The following is a 20,705-nucleotide window of genomic DNA, read 5'->3' as shown; positions in this document are numbered from 1 at the left end:
GTCCAACTTTAAAATCACTCCTGAAATTTAAGGCAAACTCTTAGCTACAAGCCCCTGTACAAATGAATAGAAAGTGAAACATTTCCAACATATAATGACACATGATAAACATTACTATTATAAAATGTACAAATGGAAGGGTACAAAAGAAAAGGACCAAAGCAAGTCCAAAATACAGGAGGAGAAACAGTTATTGTCCTTCCACATGCAGCATCTGAGGCAATCTGTGGCAAGATGTGTATTCCAAAGGGCTTATGTGGTTTTGCTCCAACAGCACTGCTGGTGATTGCAGCTTTCTTGGTTTCTTTCTTGGTCTGTCTCTCCTTCCTCTTGCAGTTTTCCTCAGATGATCCACATTCCTGGCTTTTTCAAACTTCTTTCATCTCCACTGTACAATACCCACAGCTTCACACACTGCTCTGTCAGGGTCACACTGCCTGGCCTCCCAGGCTACCTTCTGAAATCTGAGTAGAAGCCTTCCTGACCCCACAACTCTTGCATTCTGTATGTGCCTAAAACCAGCACCATGTGGATGATGCCAGTGGAGGGGTGAGAAGCCTACGAGCCAAATCTAGAAGAACAATTTCCCTAGGTTGCTGCCATTCTAGGACATGGTGCTCTGGGCCTCTCTTTTCAAAGCAGACTTTCACTTTTGCTGTTTTGAGGCTGCAAAGGGTGATGCTCTGTAGACATCTTTTCTACTATCCTCTTCTGAGGCACTTGGCTTTCTCTTGTTAGTCTTTTCAGTGACCAATATCTTCTATTACCTCTTGGCAGGGGGCAACTTTACCTGTGCTTCCTTTCTGGCCAAAATCAAAATGTTTTAAATCATTCTGCTAGGCTCTTTGCATTTCATTCTCAATATAAATCTGGCTAAAAGCCTCCAACAGTAGCCATGCTATGGCCTTAACATAAAATGCCTTGAAATTTCTTCTGCCATATTTATTAGTCCACAACCCTTAACTTTAGTCTCAGGCAAAAGCCTGAACATGAGCAAAATAAAGACAAACTTTCTGCCAAGGCATAACATCACTGTCTGGAGTTCAACAGCTCTTCTTCAGAGGAGAAACCTCCTGGTCTTTACTGACAGCATTTCTATCAGCGTTCTGGTCTTCTGAGCTTTTACAAGAATTTCTAGTTCAGTACAGATTAAGGCATTCTAGGGCTGCTTCTTCAGCCCACATCTCCAAACCTTTCCAAATTCTTCCCACAAGCCAGTTCCAAAGGTCCTGAACTACACGACCAGGTAGTGTCACAGCAACAAACCCACTTCTCTGGTATGAAATTCTCTTAGTTATTTTTCTCATAACTGAGACCTGACACCTAAAATTAAAGGAGAAAAGGTTTACTTCAGCTCACAGATTATAGAGGTTTCTGTCCATAATGGGATTCTACAAGGCAGAGTGGTGTGGCAGAGGGGCATCACAAAGGAGAAACAGTTCATGGCAAGCAGAAAGCAGGAAGGCAGCAAAGCAGCAAAGTAGTGTGGAATCAAGCCACAAGCCATGAGTGACAACCTTCCTTCTGTCCCTTATATCCAGGCTGATGGAGACCACCCTGAGCAAGCTACAAATTCATAAATTATCTTTTTATATTAAAAGTCCAAATGCCTATTAGCCCACAATGGCTTGCCTTAAGAGCAAGCAGTTGACATGTGGAAAAGGAACAACTTTCCACACCACTGGTTATAGCAGAGGTCTCAGTGATCTGTGATGTTGTGTTGTCTTGGGTGGCAAGACAGTAATGCAGCTAAGGGCAGCATGACTTGTACAGAAAACTTCAATAGAGGCAAAAATTAACCCATTGGAGGAACCAGATTTCCCAGTAATCTATGAGCTGTTCTTGCTAGAATGTTTCATTCCCTTGTTGCTAGGAACCTGCTTTCCACTTCAGTGCTCTCCACTTCATTGTTCTCTGCACTGCCCCTTACCCTTTCTAGAAGCTTCATGTTCAATAAATAGTGGCAAGGTTAAGGGGATGGTGTCTTAGCCAGATAAGGGCTTTGACTGTCCTGGACCCCCTGTTAATGCAGTATGAATCTTGTCTTGTAATTTGTTATCCTGCTGCTGAACCCTTGGTCAGGTGATTGGGAGTTTGCATAGCTTCCAGTACAAGCTACTCACCCTTAGGGTGAGTAGCACTCACTCCAGGGTAGGGCGCCTTTAATCCTAGCATTGTACCTTGAATCAATCCCAAAATCACATCCTTGATCCCAGTACCACACACCCTAGATCCAGTCACCATCCCAAAAGCCCCGCTTATGATCTCATGAGACTTTGGGAGGATATCTAGATACACACCATAACAATTAGGACCTTTACAAGTGTTTAAACTCTGAGGATGTTGAAAGAAAAGGGGAAAATGCTTTTTGCCTTCAAGAAGCTTGTTGTCTTATTGGCAAATTGCATGAAGAAATTTCCAACTAGAGTGTAGTGATGGCCACTGGGATGGGGTTGTGCACAAGCACTGGTTTCATCACACAAGGAAGATTTCCCAGAAAGGCCATGAGTCAACTGGACATGGATGCTGAAAGGGCTCAGCCTAGGCAGACAGAGAGGACATGGAAGGGTGAAGAAATACCATCTCTTTGGAGAAATGTAAATGGTGATGTATATGATGTATACAGGGAGTGACATTGTCTTAGGCCTCTGTAGCAGGTGAATCCAAGGGGAATTCTCAGCAGACATTATCTGGGATGGCATTTGTCTCTGCCCTGACCACATCTTATTTAACATAATTTCCTCTTTGGCTCCATATGCTCTAGTAGCAAGATGATAGGTAACTGTGAGAAATTTGTTTATTCATATATTATTCATAGTTAGGAAACACTCCTTTAGGCCTTGGATTGTTCACCTTCCTCCCTTTGATCAGTTAGTAAAGCGGTTAAGAGTAGTTGTGTTGTGAGCTAAGTGCTCCCCCACCTCCAGCTCCCTGGGCCTTCATTGGAGCAGACCAGTGAGGACTGCCCAGCCACATAGTTGCAGCATCACCCCCCACCCCATTCACATGCTTTCAGGCCTCCCTGTTGTGCCAGTACCTGGATCCACACTGCAGAGACACAGGTGGTCATAAAGGCCATTGTACTGAGCTCCAGAAGATAGAACAGAAGTGAAAAAATGCAATAAAGGCACACCAGACATCTGTAGTTGTTAAGTTGAAGGGATCACCACCTTCCAGCAGAACTTGGACTGTATTCAGGGGAAGGGCAGCTGGAACCTGCAGTAGAACCTTGCAGAGTTCAACCCTGCAGGAGGTCAGGGAGCTCAACTTGGGTCTTGCAGCCAGAACTCAGCCTGAATCTCAGGGGTCTGCTGTTGGTTAGCTGAGACTAATTAACTTAGTTCTGCACATTGATGCCCACATCATCTTTTGTGATAGCAGAGATATACCATGAAAGAGGCTCTTCAAATTTTTTTCTTTCTTTTCCTCTTATTTTTAATTTTTATTTAAAATATTTTGTTTTCCCATTCTTCAAATTCTTCTTTGTTTCTTCTCTTTCCTACTCAGTATCTTGCTACCTCACATTATTCTTCTTCTCCCTTTCTGTTCCTGTTCCTGCCCTAATTCTGATTTCTTCTTTTTCTTTTCTCCTCTCTTTTTCCTTCACTCAATTGTCATTAAATTCAAAGGAAAGTGAGTACAAGTTATAGCTTCCCTATTACTGTTAGGTTGTTCTACTTTTGTCTTTGTTCTTGCACTCTGTCTTTCCTGCTTGTCTTCAACAGTTTCCTAGAGTTTGTGTGATCATTCTGTGTTCTCTGGCTTCACTTGAAACCTTCTCCTACTCTTTTACCTATATGTTCCTCTCCTCTCAATCCCTTCTAAATCTCCATCCTGAAGGGTAAAGTTGCTATTAGTTTATTCACTATAAACACATTTTGGGCTGGTACTCAATTTTGATTTAATTCACGTGGTTAAAGATGAGAAGCTAATAACTACCCCAAATGGTCAATTTCTAAGATGTGCTTGATGCTATTGTGTTGCTGATTATATCAATTGGGATGATAATGGGATGTGATGGATTTAATCAGTTGTCCTTCCTGATATTATGAAAATGAAAGTGTCTCTGAGTCATTAGAGACTGAAAACCTAAAGAACAGCTATATCAGGAAGATCAAAATACTAATCCAGGCATTAAAACAAGGACAGCACCAACAGAAATAAAAATGAGAAAACACTTAAGCAAGGCACAAATACAGATTTCCAGTTCACCAATGGCAAATTCTAGAGCAAACAGGGTGGAAAAGTCTCACAATCAACAACCAGAGCACCCTGAATTCATAGCACAGGAAGTAACAAAACAGATCAATCAGACTCTAGAAAAATTCAAAACAGAAATAATTTCCCAGATAACTACAGACATGGTGAGCACACTAAAATACATAATTAGAAACTCTAGAATGGAAAGAGACAAAAAAAAAAAAAAAAGATAAGTTCAGGAACATGACAGAAGCCATGAATGCCCAGCAGAGGAGAGAAATGTTATTCATGAAATAGATTCAAACAGACATCGAGGAGATTGAAAACTCTATAGAAAGCACCATAATTAACCAATGTGAAGATAGAATTTCAGATATAGAAGATAGGACTGCAGTCAGTGACATGAAAAGAGAGATCTCTTAAAAAGAGTAAGGGATTATGAGAAATCAATCCAACAACTCCTAGATGATGCAAAGAAGAATAATATAAGACTGATAGGAATCCATGAATTAGTTAGGGAAAAGTACAAATGCCTTAAAAAAACTGGTCATACAATTAATGACAGAAAACTTCCCAAATACAGGGGAAGAATTTGACATACAGATAAGTGAGGCATATAGGACTCCAAATAGCAATGATCAAAAAATTCTACACCTAGACATGTAATAGTCAATATTAGGGAAACCCAACAGAAGAAGAAAATACTGCAAGCAGTTAGAGAAAAGAAACAGATCCCATGCAAAGGAAAGCCCATCAGAATGACAGCAGACTTTTCAACACAAACCCTCAGGTCAGGGAGAAAGCAACCTCCAACCTAGACTATTTGTAGTGTATACTACAAAACTCTCTTTTAAAATGGATGGGGAAATAAGATACTTCCATGACAAAGAACACCTGAGAAACTTCATGAATACCAGACCAGCACTCCAAAGAATTGTAAATATCCTAGAAAAAAGCAATGAATATCACAACACCATGAGGCCCAAAAGAGCAAATCAATTAGGCAAGGCAAGAAACTAAAGGGAGAGGGGGAAACATTAAAAAGAGCCAACAACAGGACACAAACATGACCATGATAAGTCAATACATATCAGTAATAACTATCAATGTTAATGGCCTGAAGTCACCAATCAAAACAAATAGGGTGGCTGAATGGATTAAGAAGAAGCAAAATCCAACACTATGGTTGTGTACCAGAAACACACCTAGTTCAAAAAGAAACTCACAGACTGAAAATGAAAGGACAGAAAACAATTCTGCATGAGACAAGAGCCCAGAAAGAAGCAGGGGTAGCTATCTTATTGGCAGACAAAGTAAATTTCAAAACAAAACTAATTAACAGAGACAAAGAAGGGAAACAAAAAGGGAACAATTGCAAAGGGAACAATCCAAAACAAGACAATCATAAACATATATGTACCAAATATTAATGCCCCAACTATATAAAACAAATATTAAAGGACATGAAAAACCAAATAAGCATTAATACAATTGTGGGGGGGGACCTAAATACCCCACTATCACAAATAGATCATATAGACAAAAAATCAACAATGAAATACTAGAACTAAACCAAAATTTTGAACACATGGTCTTAAAAGATATCTATCTACAGAGTGTTCCATCCCACAAAATCAGAATATACATTGTTTTTGGCTGCATATGAGTTATTCTCCAAAATAGACCACATACTAGCCAATACAACATGTTTAAATAAATGCAAAGGAATTTAAGGTATTCCATGTATATTATCAGACAATAGTGCAATTAATCTGGAGATCAATAGCCTAAGAAACCACAAGAACTTCACAGACATGGAAACTGAACATTTTCCTGAACAATCAATGAGTCACAGAGGAAATTAAAAAATAAATTAGTCAGTTTTTACAAATAAATGATAATGCCAATTCAACATACAGGATTCTATGGGACACAGTGAAAGCAGTTGTAATTGGAAAGTCCATAGCAGTGAATGCCAACACTAGGAAATCAGAGAGAGATTAAATAAACAACTTAATGATGAATCTCAAGCTCAGAGAAAAAGAAAAATCCAAAGCTCATATAAGAAAGGACATTAAAAAGATCAAAGCAGAAATCAATGCAATGGAGATGAAAAGAATGATACAAAAAAAATCAATGAAAGAGTTAGTTTTTCAAAAGAATAAATAAAATTGATAAACTCTTACCCAGCCTTTTCAAAAAAGGAACAAAAAGGCTCAGATCCATGCAAATAGGAATGAAAAAGGTGAAGTCACAACAGATCCAGCAGAAATCCAGAGGATCATCAATATCTACTTAGGAGAAGTGGTACTCTAAAAAATGGAAAACAGAAGAAATGGAAAAATTTCTAGATACCTCTATGAATTACCAAACTTGAATGAAGAAGATTAAAAAAAAATTCTAAACACCCCAATTACAATCAGTGAAATTGAAAATGTAATTAAAAATTTACCAACAGCGAAAAGCCCAGGTCCTGAGGGCTTCACTGCTGAACTGTACAAGACATTTAGAAAACTACTGCCACTACTCTTTAAACTTTTCAATGAAATTGAAAGGGAAGCAATACTTCCAAATTTGTTCCCGGAAGCAAGTGTTACTTTGATTCCCGTATGAGGGTAAGACCCAAACAAAAAAGAGAACTCCAGGTCAATCTCCCTAATGAACATAGATGCAAAAGTCCTCAATAAAATACTGGCAAAGAGAATACAGACTGTTATTAAGAAGATCACACACCCTGACCAAGTCGGATTTATTCTGGGGATGCAAGGATGGTTTAATATACACATATCAATAAATGTAACACACAATATTAAGAGAGTCAAGGATGAAAACCATATGATCATATCAATAGATGCAGAAAAAGCATTCAACAAAATTCAACACCCATTTGTGATAAAAAATCCCTTCGCAAAATTGGAATAGATGGTCTTTATCTCAACTTGATAAAGGCTATCTATGAAAAACCAACAGTCAATGTCATATTAAATGGCCAAAAACTGAAAACTTTCATGTGAAAATCAGGAACAAGATAAGGATGTCCACTATCATGGCTTCTGTTCAATAAGTTCTGGAAACATTAGCCAAAGCAATTAGACATGTGAAAGAAATTAAAGCAATAAAGATAGGAAAGGAAGAAGATAAACTGTCATTATTTGCTGATGGTATGATATGATATTATACATAGAATACCCAAAAAATTCAGCCAAAAGACTTCTAGACTTGACACTTTCAGCAAAGTAGCTGGATGCAAGATCAACACTAAAAAAATCAATAGCCTTCTTTTACACAACAGACTCACTGAGAGAGAAATCAGGGAAACAATTCCTTTCAAAATAGCATCTAAAAAAATGAAGTATCTAGGAATTCATCTAATGAAGGAAGCAAAAGATCTCTACACTGAAAACTATAGCACTCTGAAAAAAAAATTGAAGAGGATATAAAAAAATGGAAAGACATCCCTTGTTCCTGGGTAGGAAGAATCAACATAGTGAAAATGGCCATACTACCAAAATGGCTATACAGAAATGCAATGTCGATGGAAATTCCAACACTATTTCACAGAGCTAGAAAAAAGAATCCAAAAATTCATTTGGAACCAAATGTTGCAATTCTAAGCAACAGATACATGACAGAATATCAAAACCCCGAATTGAAACTATACTACAAAGCCTCTGTGATAAAAACAGCATGGTACTGTCAAAGAAACACACCTGAGGATCAGTGGAATAGACTGGAAGATACAGAACCATCTCCAGTTCTACTCAGCTACCTCATCTTTGACAAAGGAAAGAAACATCCTCAGTGGAGTAGATAGGCTCTTTCATAAAATGTGTTGGAAAAACTGGATTTCAACCTGCCAAAGATTAAAACTAGACCCTTATCTTTCACCATCCACTAAACTAAAATCCAAGTGGATTAAAGATTTAAATATTAAAACAGAAACAATAAACTTGAAGAAAGATAAGTTAGGCAGAACTCTCAAAGAAAATGACATAGGAAAAGACTTTATGAACAAATCCTCGGTAGCACATGAACTAGCAGAAACAACAACTGAGATCTCATCTTACTAAAAAGAAAAAAAGGTGAGATAATGAAAACATGGAAATAAAGTGTTTGTAGATGGGGAGGGAAGAAGGGGGTGAAGGGAAGGCAGGGACAAGGGGAAAAAATGAGAACCAAGACTTGTCATGAAGAGGTACAAGATCCCAACAATGAATGTAACTGTACTGTATCCCTAAAATGTACCAATAAACTCAATTAAAGCTGAAAAAAAAAAAAGCTTCTGCACTGTAAAAGAAACCAGCAACAGAACTAAGAGACAACCTACAATGTGGGAAAAACATTTTACCAGCTGCTCCTCAGACAAAGGACTATTATCCAGAATATATAAAGAACTCAAAATAATCAGGCCCCCAAATATAAAGACCCAATTAAAAAATAGGCATCTGAAATGAACAGGTGTTTCTCAGACAAAGACATAAAAATAGCAAATAAATATATGAAAAAATGTTCCACATCACTGGTCATTCTTGAGATACAGATGAAAGTGACACTGAGATTCCACCTCACCCCACAAAGAATGGCTGCTATCAAGAATTCAAACAATAACTAATGCTGGCAGGGTTATGGGGAGAAAGGAAACCTTCTCCATTGTTGGTGGGAGTGCAGACTGGTGCAACCACAATGGAAATCAATATAGAGATACCTCAAAGAACTACAATTTGAGGTTCCATTTGACCCAGCCATCCCTCTGCTGGGTATCTTTCCAAAAGAATTAAAAGATTCATACCACAATGATATATGCCCACCCAAGTTTATAGTGGTACAGTTTGTAATAGCTAAAACTTGGAAACAGCCCAATTGCCCATCAATTAGAGATGGGATAAAGAAGGTGTGGCTTTTCTATAAAATGTAGCACTACTCAGCCATAAATAATGAGAAACCAGACTCATTCATAGGAAAATGGATGCATATTGCAGCCATACTCTTAAGTGAAATAAATAGGATACACATGTGGAAATAGCAAATAATTTCTCTGGTATGAAAAACTAAAAGTGTAAGTAACAATCAAATTGTATAACTGATAATGTGAAATAGGAAGAAAAGGCCTAATGGTGTGGGGGAAGAGGGAAGGGTAGGGGAAAGGAAATAAGGGAAAGAAAAAATAAGAGAAAAGAAAAAAATGGAAACAAAGTCTTTGTAAATAGGGGAGGATGGAGAGGGTAAAGGGAGGTAGGGGTATGGGGCAAAAATGAGAACCAAGACCTGTCATGTAAAGGTACAAGATCCCAGTGATTAATTTAACTGTACTGTATACCTAAAAATACCAATAAATTCAATAATAAAGGAAAACATAATTGTGTTGTAAACCACATCCCTGCCTTGCATACTTATTAGCTGTGTTATCTTCTGTAATTGGTTTATCCATTATTAACATCCTGTAGTTTCTGAGAAGATCAATTGAGAAAATGCATGAAAAAGTGCTTAACACAGTGTCTGTATAGAAGACCGTCAGGAAATGGATTCATAGCCAGAGCAAATTTAAATCATTCTCAAAGCACCATATTGTTTCTTTCAAATGTTACTGCAGTTTGAATTTTATGTGCATTTGAATGATTATTTCCTTGATGATAATTTCCTTCACAAGATTGCAAAAGCCACGTTTTGACCACTGTTAAATTCCAGCCCTTTGCCTGGTGATTGGTGCAAACAAATTCAGAGTTACAGGCCCTCTGGAGTACGAAAAAGCAAAAGTTCCAAAAGTGAACACCAGGGGGTGGTGTTCTGCCACCTTTCCCACCTGGGCTCAAATGAGACAGTCTTAAATTCTTTTTAAAAGCTTAATTTTAATTGTCATTATTTGCAGATGACATGATGCTCTATTTAGAAGCACCCAAGAATTCCACCAAAAGTATTCTAGACTTAATAACCAAATTCAGTGAAGTAGCTGGATACAAGGTCAACACACAAAAATCAGTCACTTTTCTGTACATGAAACACAGACTCACTGAGAAAGAAAGGGCTCAAACGATTCCTTTCACAATAGCATCCAACAAATTGAAATACTTAGGAATCCACCTAATGATAGACATTAAAGACCACTACTCTGAATACTACAACACTCTGAAAAAAGAGATAGAAGAGGATATCAGAAATTGGAAAGGCATCCATTGCTCCTGGGTAGAAAGGATGAACCTAGTGAAAATGGCCATACTTCCAAAACTGCTATATAGAGTCAATGTGATCCCAGTTGAAATCCCAGCAGCATACTTCATAGATCTTGAGAAAACAATCCAAAAATTCATTTGGAACAAGAGACCGAGAACGGCAAAAGTAGTTCTAGGCAATAAACATAAGGTAGGGAGTATCTCAAACCCCAACTTGAAACTATATTCCAGAGCTACTGTGATAAAAACAACATGTACTGACAAAGAGACAGACCTGAGGACCAGTGGAACAGATTAGAAGATTCAGAAACAAGTCCACACATGCTCATACACCTCATCTTTGATAAAGGAGCCAAGCACCCTCACTGGAGGAAAGATAGCCTCTTTAATAAATGGTGCCGGAAAAACTGGTTTCAACTTGCCAAAGATTAAAACTAGACCTATATCTCTCACCATGCACTAAACTAAAATAAAAATAGATTAAAGATCTAAATATTAAAATAGAAGCAGTAAACTTGCCGGACATGGTGGCCCATGTCTGTAATCCCAGCACTCAGTAGGCCGAGGCAGGAGGATTGCTGTGAGTTCGAGACTAGCCTGGGCTACATAGTGAATTCTAGGCCAGTCTCAACTACATAGTGGGACCCTGTATCGAACAAAACAAAACAAAACAACAACAACAACAACAACCCCCCCCACTAAACTGGCTGTAAAAGAGGTTGGCTAGAATTCTTGATGACATTGGTGTAGGAAAATATTTTATGAACAAAATCTCAGTTGCCCATGAACTAGCAAAAACAACAAGTGGGATCTCTTCTTATTAAAAACCTTCTGCACGGTAAGAGAAACCATTAACATTGTGAAGAGACAACCCACAATGTGGGAAAAACTTTCACCAGCTCTTAACTCAGACAAAGGTCTACTATCTAGAATATATAAAGAACTCAAAAAAACAGACCTCCCAAATTTAAAGACCCGATCCAAAGATGGGCATCAAATGAACAGACATTTCTCAGACAAAGAAGTAGAATTAGCAAATAAACATATAAAAAATGTTCAGAATCACTGGTCATTCAAGAGACGCAAATGAAAACAGCACTGAGATTCCACATCACCCCAGAATGGCTGCTATCAGCAAATCAACCAATGACAAATTCCAGCCAGGGCTGTGGGGAGAGAGGAACCCTGCTCCACTCCTGGTGGGAGTGTAGACTGGTGCAACCACTGTGGAAAGCAGTGTGGAGATACTGCAAGGAACCAGGATTGGGGGTCCCATTTGACTCTGCTATCCCCCTACTGGGTATCTTGTCCAAAGAATAAAAAGAATCATACCACAGTGATATATGTGCGCCCATGTTCATAGCAGCACATTTTGTGATAGCTAAATCTTGGAAGCAGCCTAATTGCCCATCAACAGGATGCTAGATAAAGAAAAAAAATTTTTATATAATGGAGTACTACTCAGCCATAGAGAACGATAAACTGGAGACAGACATTTATATCTAAACGGATGCACATGGAGGTGATACTCTTAAGTGAAATAAATAGGACACATTTGTGTAAATACTGAATGGTTTCTCTAGAGTGAAAAACTGAAAGTGCAAATAAGGACTAAAGGTATAGATAATGTGAAATAGGAAGAAAAGGTGCAAAGGGGAAGGGGAAATCAGAGGGGTAGGGGAAAAGAAAGATGGGAATGGAATTAACATGAGAAAAAGGAAAAAATGGAAACAAAGTCTTAGTAGATAGGGAGGGGTGGAAGAGTTGAAGGGAGAGCAGGGGAATGGGGAAAAATAAGAATTAAAATGGATTATGTAAAGGTGCAAATTCCCAATGAAGAACGGTCATTATATTGTATACCTTAAATGTACCCAAAATTAATTAATTAAAAATAAAAATATAAAAAAATAAAAGCTTGGCCTTAGTCAAGGAAGCAAGTTCTTTGTTCCTTTAGGTTTGGGCTTACAATTTTTGTGTCATCACTCCTCAGAATATATATCTAGCCTTCTGTGTAAATAAGAATAAAGTCTAGCCGGGCATGGTGGCCCACGCCTGTAATCCCAGCACTCAGGAGGCTGAGGCAGGAGGATCGAGACCAGCATGGGCTACATAGTGAGTTCCAGGTCAGTCTCAACTACATAGTGAGACCCTGTCTCAAAAAAACTAAAAAAAGAGAAAGAAAGAATAAAGTCTAAAAACCTAACCCACAAAAAATTAAGCTAAAGTAATTTTTACTATCCCTCTTTATTGATAATGTAAGACAGAAGGATATGATAATTAAGGTGACTATGCCCTCATAAATACTAACTTGCTGTGTTAATCATTGTGAGACCTTTTGCTAACCCTGAGCACTTTATTGCACAAACATTCACGGAGTGCCTCTAGGTGCCAGGAATTTCCTGGGAGCTGGCAACTTAAGTGAGGAGGACAGACACGAGTCAAGTTCCCGTGCTTAGCCCGTTGTATGTTCTGCCAAGAGAAGGGAGAAGGGAACATACCTGCTTGCAGAGGTTCCACGGCCTTGGAATATGAATTTAGAAATACTGAGATGTATGAAAATGGAAGGGTTTTAGAGATTACTTACTGGAAATTATGATGTTTAGAAGGGCCGTTAAGTAAAGAGAAGGCATTCAGTTTAAGGGCCACATCCTCTCAGTCATTTGGGGTTGCAGTTCTTTTTCTGTCTCTATCTCTCTGTGTCTCTCTCCCTTTCCCTGAAAAAGGTCTTCCCTCTTTCACAACACACACACACACACACACACACACACACACACACACACACCCCCTACAGTCACCAAGCAGAAAGAATTGCTTTGGAAATGTAGATTCATAGAATCTGGAGGTTAAGGTGGAAGGGCAAAGTATGTTGTCTTACAGTCTTCCCTCCACACAAAATATTCCTAAAACTCAAGACTATGGAAGCTAATCTGCATCACATATTGAATCATGCGGGGCTACAGACTGAACACTGGCCATAATTGTGGTCCTGCTTTCCTATGCTTCTTCACAGGAGTTTCTAGGCTCATGAGCGGCTTCCCTCCTGGTGACTTGGCTATTATGCTTCCTACTAAATTTCACCATCACAAAACATGGGATAGGACCAGCTCGGGGGATGTCAGCAGAGGAGTGAAACAGGTGAGTTGTGCCTTGTCGTCTGTGGATGGAAGAATGTGCAAATGAAACTGAAGCAGGGAGGCTGAGGTCAGACATGTCTAGAAAACTCAAAGTTTGATTTTTCACGAGAAGCCAGAAATCTGGAGCTTTATAGAAATCTTCCCCATTATAAAAGAGTTATCAATGAGCGAGAATTTTAAAAATACCTTCAAGGTCAATACAAGCTCATGTGGGAGCCCAATTTGTCCTGTCCTTTAGGAATCTGACCTCTAACCTAATAACAGATGAGATGCCTCCTGCCTTGGGTAATGTCCACCCCCAAATCTGCTCATTGGTGGGGCTTTTGGAAGGTGAACTGCTATGGTGCACTGTAGCTGACTTGTCAGGGCGTGGCATCTGGGTGGGAGAGGTAGGTGCTGGAAGGGTGTATCTCCCTACCTGCCTCCTCTCCCTTCTCTCTGTGCTTCCTGGCTGCCAGGATGTGAACTGCTTTTTCCTCCACAGAAAGCCTTTACGCCATGCTGTGGCTGCCTTGACTCCAGCGGACTATAAACTATAACCAGACCCAAATAACATTTCCTTTAAACTGTGGGTGTGGATATAGTGTCTCACCAATGCGGAAAGGTGCTGAAGAGAGTGAGTCGAGAGAAATGAATGACATACCTAATGTATTACACAAAAACTATATTCTCTTTATTTAGTCACAAAATAGGCATATGTGGAGAGCATACATATTTGACAACTATTGGGACAACTAGTGTTAACTTTAAATAATTTAGGATTAAAACGAGTGAGGGACACTACCTAGCAACATTTGTGTTGAGATGATTGAAAAGTATGTGATTTATACAAGCAGCAGTTATACTGTAGCACCCAATATGGAAAATGATGAGCATCACAGAAGGGTAATGAGAAGACAAAAGATGTACTATTCTGTCTGCCATGATTTATAAAAGGCATTATGATAGTGTTACCATATAGGAATAATTACAAAGAACAGTAAGTTATGAAAGAGCTACAGTATAATGTTGCAAGAAATTCTGGGCAAGTCATTCCCTTATTCTATAAACCTAATAGTCTATATGGATTGTACTATTAATTTAGTAGTAAGTTTTAATATGTAGGAGATGAAATAAATACGTGGATATAAATAAGGGGGTGAAGAAACATTCAAGTGAGCTTAGTGGCAGCAAATTTGTGACAGTTTCAAATCTGATGACCATTTCATGGAGCCAGTAGACCATGTGACTTGGAAAGCACTTAATATATACTTGTAGCATAGACATTAACAGGGCACTTGGCCAGTTGCTCATTTACCTAGATGCATTATTTATTTGGATTGACTTTATCTTGATCAAATATTTTCTTTACTTTTCTCTTTCTCAGTTTATCAAAATGAATAAGAGTGAGGCAGAAACTTGCTAATTAATTCATAAAGATCAGCACAGAGAATTAGAAAGGGTAAATCAGCTCCAAACAAAGCTGGCTGTATTCCCTTTTCAAACAAGTCTAATCAGTCTCATATGTTTCTGTCATTGGCAGGTGTGCCACCTGCTGGGAACCACTTAGTCCTTCGAATGAGTTACTGAGGAAGTCTGACTTTGTTGTGAGCAGTTTCTGCTCATTGTCACTCATTTTTCTCTTAGAAAGTGTTTACCCTCTGATGCCATGAGCCTCTCTCCCTTCTCTACATGTTTATCACACTTATCAGCTTGTACAGCACTGGCTCCACCCTGCCTAGCGGTCAGCTATGTGTCTTCCTTATCTTCCCACTACACATTGCAGGCATTCCCCAAGGGCCAGCCCTTGCCCTGCTGCTCTGGCTTCATCTTACCTCTCAGACGGGAAGGTTTCCAAGCCATATATCTGATCTAGACTTTTCACCTTGGCCCCTGATCTGAATTTTCAACTTTGGCTGGTTAGGCATTTTACTCCCACCCCAAGCTCCATGTGTCCAGTATTAAAGAGTGCACAGTTGTTAATGATCAACTTCCTCAACCAAAGACTCACGGGCTTCTCCTGTCTTTAGTACTCCCTATCTAATCAGTCACTTTGTCCTATTGATTTTCTGTTCTCATCAAAATGACTTATTTATTCACTAGCAAATACACCTTTCACTTTCCCACTGCAGTATTGTTACCTACAGTTTCACCACCAACACAGCCTCCCTTACCTGCTTATGGAAATGCTCCACAGAACTCCAGCCTCAACTGTAAAGTCACTCTTCATCTTGCCAGCTGGTCTGCCAAGCAAATATACTACTTATCCTCCCAGCCAGGGTTAACGTCTCTTCTTCAAATGATCAAGTGTCTTTTCATTTTGAAAGCATGTGCTCACACGTCTTTTCTTATGGGGAGGTGTTTTTGAAATTCTTAGTTGTTATTTGACTTACCTTATTTGTATAGCTATTTATATTTCCAATTAGAGTTTAAATTCTTTGACAATAGGAGTCATGCCTTAAAATACCACTATAATGTACACAGACTAGATGTTCCAGAATACTGGTTTGTTTATATTGTCAGTCAACCTTTCATTGCCACGAACAGATACCTGAGAATAACATTTTAAAAGGAAAAATATTTCTCTTTTGGCTCATAGCTTTAGAAGTTTCAAGCTGGGCATGGTAGCACATTTCTGTATTCCCAGTTCCTGGGAGACTGAGGCAGGAGGATCATCACCATGCTTAAGCTCAGCCTAGGCTGCATAGTGAGTTAAGGCCAGTCTGAACTACATAGTAAGACCTTGTATCCAAAACAAAAACAAAACAAAACAAAATTCAAAAAGAAACAAACGAAAAAAGAATTTTAGTCCGTGGTCAGTTGGCCCCAGATCAGAAGGATCATGGGAATAGGTGTGACAGAGCAGAGCTGTTCACCTCATGATGTCCGGAAAGCAGTCACGGAGAAGAACCAGAGAGGAAGGGACCAAAGTCACACTCCTGTGATGCAGTCCCTTCCATTAGGCACCACCTCCTAACTTTCTATTATCTCCAGTTAATACTGTCAAACTATGACCTCATCGATGGAGTAATCCAGGGCCGAAGTTAGAGCCTTGTGTTCCAATCACCTTCCAATGCACGAAGGTTTTGGGGGTATTTTAGATCTAAACCATAACAGTTGGTTTGTATCACATTTATCTAGTGATAAAAATGGAGAAATGCATACTATATCAGTTTGCAATTTAGTCTGTCAGAGACACAAACATTTTTTTCTCTTCATTGTTTTTTATAATTAAAAAATAATATAAATATGATAATATAAGTATGATAAAAGTATGGAAAATCCCTTCTGATAGCTGTACCTGTGACATTTTTTCTCTTTATACTATTACAAAATATATTTAAGATCTATGGGCTGTGTATTTATCACTTGATTAGAATAAGGCTGCACAACAATTAACCACAACTCAATGGGCACAAAAGTACACTTGAATGTGTAGATTTTCTGGGTAGTTCTGCTCCCTGAGCTGGTCTCCTGTGTACACATGCTGTCTGCTGCAGAGATAGCTTCCCTCATCTTGGCGGGGCTCACCTGGTGTCTGGGCCTTGGCTACGACAATCAGGTTAGCTCTGCAATCACCTAGTTGGCCAGCTCAGGCTTATTCTAGGGTAATGCAGAGTTTGGACAGAAAGTGAAATGGAGGCATGTCCCCCTACGGTCTGGACTCAGAATTGGCTCATGTATCAGTCAGCTTTCTTTTGTTGTAACAAAATACCTGAGAAAATCAACTTAAAGGAAGAAAGATTCCTTTTGACTCACAAATTCAGAGAGGTTTTAGTCCTTGATTGGCTGACTTTGTCACTTCTAGGCCTGTGGCAAGGCAGAAGCATCATGGTGGAAGGGGACAATGGAGAAATGCTGGTCACCTCATGGCAGCCAGGAAGCAGAGAGCAGAGATGAGGGAGTGAGAGTCAGATATAGTCCCTCATAGTCTACTAGCTTTCTACTAGGCACCCCTCAATAATGACTATCAAGTCGTGATCTTATCAATTAATTAATTAAACCACTCATGAAGCTAAAGTCCTCACCATCCAATCACCACCCAAAAGCCCATTCCCTGAGCACATGAACTATCTTGGGGACATTTTAGATCTAAACCATAACATTACCATTTCCTCTCCCTGTAGGTTACAACCCTAAAGGGTTGTCACAATACAAGTTCCAAATTAAGCAGTATAGAAATTGGCTCCACCTCTCGTTTGGAGGATCCACGGTTACAATACAAAAGTTATGGAAACAGGGATGGTGGAGAGAATCTCAGGTATTGTCACAATCTGTCCCAGGGAGACAGACCTGGTTTCATATACTAGCACCATTTACTAATTTCACAACATTAGACAATTTCTTTAACTCCGTGGGCCACTTTTCCTCAATTGGGAGTAAGAAAAGTAGGAGTTAAACAAAATAAAATACACACAAGACCTGGGACATAATAGAAACTAAAAAAAAAATATATATATATTTTTTCTCTCTCTCCAAAGGTCTCTCACCAAAGGATTTCTGTTAATATTAAGGAGATTAAGTACAACAATACCTCAATTCATGAAAATTTATGATTGCAAACAAATTGGTTAACAAACAAACAAAATTTTCTTCTATTTGCAAATTCTACATTGGGTGAGAAATACAACCATGGCCACCTTCCCCACACAAACACAAACACACCCTTCCTACCCCAAACTGCAAAACAAATTAAGTTCATAAATCGCGGTGCCTCTGTAATTTTATTTCAATAAAATTTGGAGAAACAGAAGGCTAAAACCAAACATATACTTAAGAAAAAAATACATACAAGTTTATAAGATTTTTAATTCATTAACCGAAAAACTAAGCCCAACATTATTCAAGCTAGTAGAACCTGTGTACTTACCTGATGAGATCAGGAAAAGATGGGTTGAAAATCTGTGGGTCTGAGAATGGGAAATAAATTACATCCCCTTTTTCATATTTGCGGGGGGCAAGTCTGTTAACTTTTTTCTGTATCCCCTTCACATGAAAAAAGATCTTAGATTGGTCAGAGAATGCTTAAACTGTATAGCAGCTCCTAGCTGGACACCACTGAGTTCAGGGATATAGTGTTAGGTTAAGTGGGGGACTGTCATGGTTCTGCCCATGGTCACTGACTTTGTTCATAGGGTATGCTTCATAAATATTAACTGAATAGATCTATTAGATGAGAAAAGAAGACATGATCAATAAGGGTGATGCATAACTAACATTCATTATGTTTGTAAAGATTTATTGAATTTCTACTTTGTGGCAGTGGAGAATTGGTAAATGATACAGAAGAGGCTCCTGACATCAAGTTTTTTACACTCTATGTTTTCAAAGGAAGAGGGTTCTATCTTTTTTATTTCTAGCTAAAATTTATTAAGTATTCTACTTCAGCCACCATGCTAAGCACTTTAGTAGTATAAATCTCAGTTAACCCTCATAGCAATCTTATAAGAAAGGTAAGTAAATGAGGAAACTGAAATTCTGAGTTATGAAACTTGCTCAAGTTCACTCACATAGCAAGAGGTGGTGCTGAGGCTTCCATTTGTGATGCCTCACCTAGTGAGACCCTTGCAGCAGTTTTTTATTTCACCTTATTACAGTAATACTTTGATTCACAAATGCCTCTGTTCACAAATAATTTGGTTCACAAACAGAAGTGTTCATAAAAATTTTGCATCTGTTTCTGAACTCAGGTGATGAACATAAATGCATCCATCCTCCTTGTTCTGACAGGATCATCGCTTCCTCTAGTTGAGATTAGATCACAGACAGACCTGTGCACATCTGTGAAGCATTTTTTGTGTGTTTTTGAGCATATATAATATTGTGCAGCATTATTGGATCCAGTATGGCTCCAAAGAAAGTGCAGAGCAGTAAAGAAAGTGACAAGAATGTGCAGAGCAATAATGAACATAACAAGAAAATGCAGAGCAAGAACAGTAAGGAGGTTTTGAAGGAAATAACCATGAACTGAAGAGGGAAATCATACCAACTGTAGAAAAACAAGAGCATGGTATTAGTGTTACTGATCTGGCTTCTGAGTACAAGATGGTGAAGTTGGCAATCTCAACTATTTTGAAGAATAATGATGCTATCAAAACCTGATATGGCAAAAGGAATAACAATGTTAATCAAGCAGAGGACATAAGTGCTGGAAGAGCTGGAAAAACTTTTGTTAGTATAGTTAGAATGGGAAATAGCTGACAGGTGATGGTATTAGTAAATTTATGATCTGTGAAAAAGCCAGGAAATTGCACAGTGATTTGCTGTAAGAAAACCCACCTGCAAGTACAAATGATGGATTTAAAGCCAGTAGAGGGTGGTTTGACAAGAGAAGTGATACCCATAGTGTGATAAAACATGGAGAGTCTTCCAGTTCTGACAAGGCTGCTGTGGAAGCCTACAAAAAAATAATTCAAGGAATTCATGAAGGCAAAGGATACGTTGCTCAGCAAGTGTTCAGTTGTGATGAAACAGAGCTCTTCTGGAAGATGCTGAACAGCACCTATATCACACAGGAGGAAAAGGCGCAGCTAAAGAACAATCTCATGAAGAACTGTTTGATCTATTTCTTATGTGCAAATGCCAGTGACAATATGAAAACTAAGGTAGTATTTTTGTGCTATTCCCAGACTTTTCATACATTCAAAGAAAAGAATGTGAACAAGGCCAGACTACCTGTCATGTAGAGGGCCAAGCAAAAATTTGGATCACAAGGCAACTATTCATGAAGTTGCTGCATGAGGTATTCACCCCTACTGTTAATATCTTCCTGACAACCACCTGCCTGAAAGGTGTCTTCTTCTGATGGGAAATGCCCTAGTACACCCTCCAGCCTTGGTGGATGATATGGATGCTGAGTGTGACTTCATAAAGGTCAAGTTCCTCCCCCACAACACAGCACCTCTCTGCGTGCCGTGGACCAGCAAGTGATCTGCAACTTCAAGAAGCTGTACACAAAGGAGCTCTTCAACAGGTGTTTTGGTGTCACTGAAGAGATGTCCCTGACTCTGAGAGTTCTGGAAGAAACATTTCAATGTCCTCCACTCTGGCAACCTCACTGTCAGAGTCTGGAAAGATGTCATGTACCGGACCTTTAACTCAGCCTGGAGGAAACAGTGGCCAGAATCTTTCACTGAACATGACTTTGAAGGTTCTGATGCACAGGTAGTGGAGTACATTATGTCCCTGGGCAAGAGTATGGGTCTGCACACTTATGGTGCAGACA

This window comes from Fukomys damarensis, unplaced genomic scaffold, assembly GCF_012274545.1.
Source record: "Fukomys damarensis isolate Sample0158 unplaced genomic scaffold, DMR_v1.0_HiC HiC_scaffold_20, whole genome shotgun sequence".
In the NCBI taxonomy this organism is placed as follows: Eukaryota; Metazoa; Chordata; class Mammalia; order Rodentia; family Bathyergidae; genus Fukomys; species Fukomys damarensis.
Note: the sequence above shows the minus strand (reverse complement) of the source record.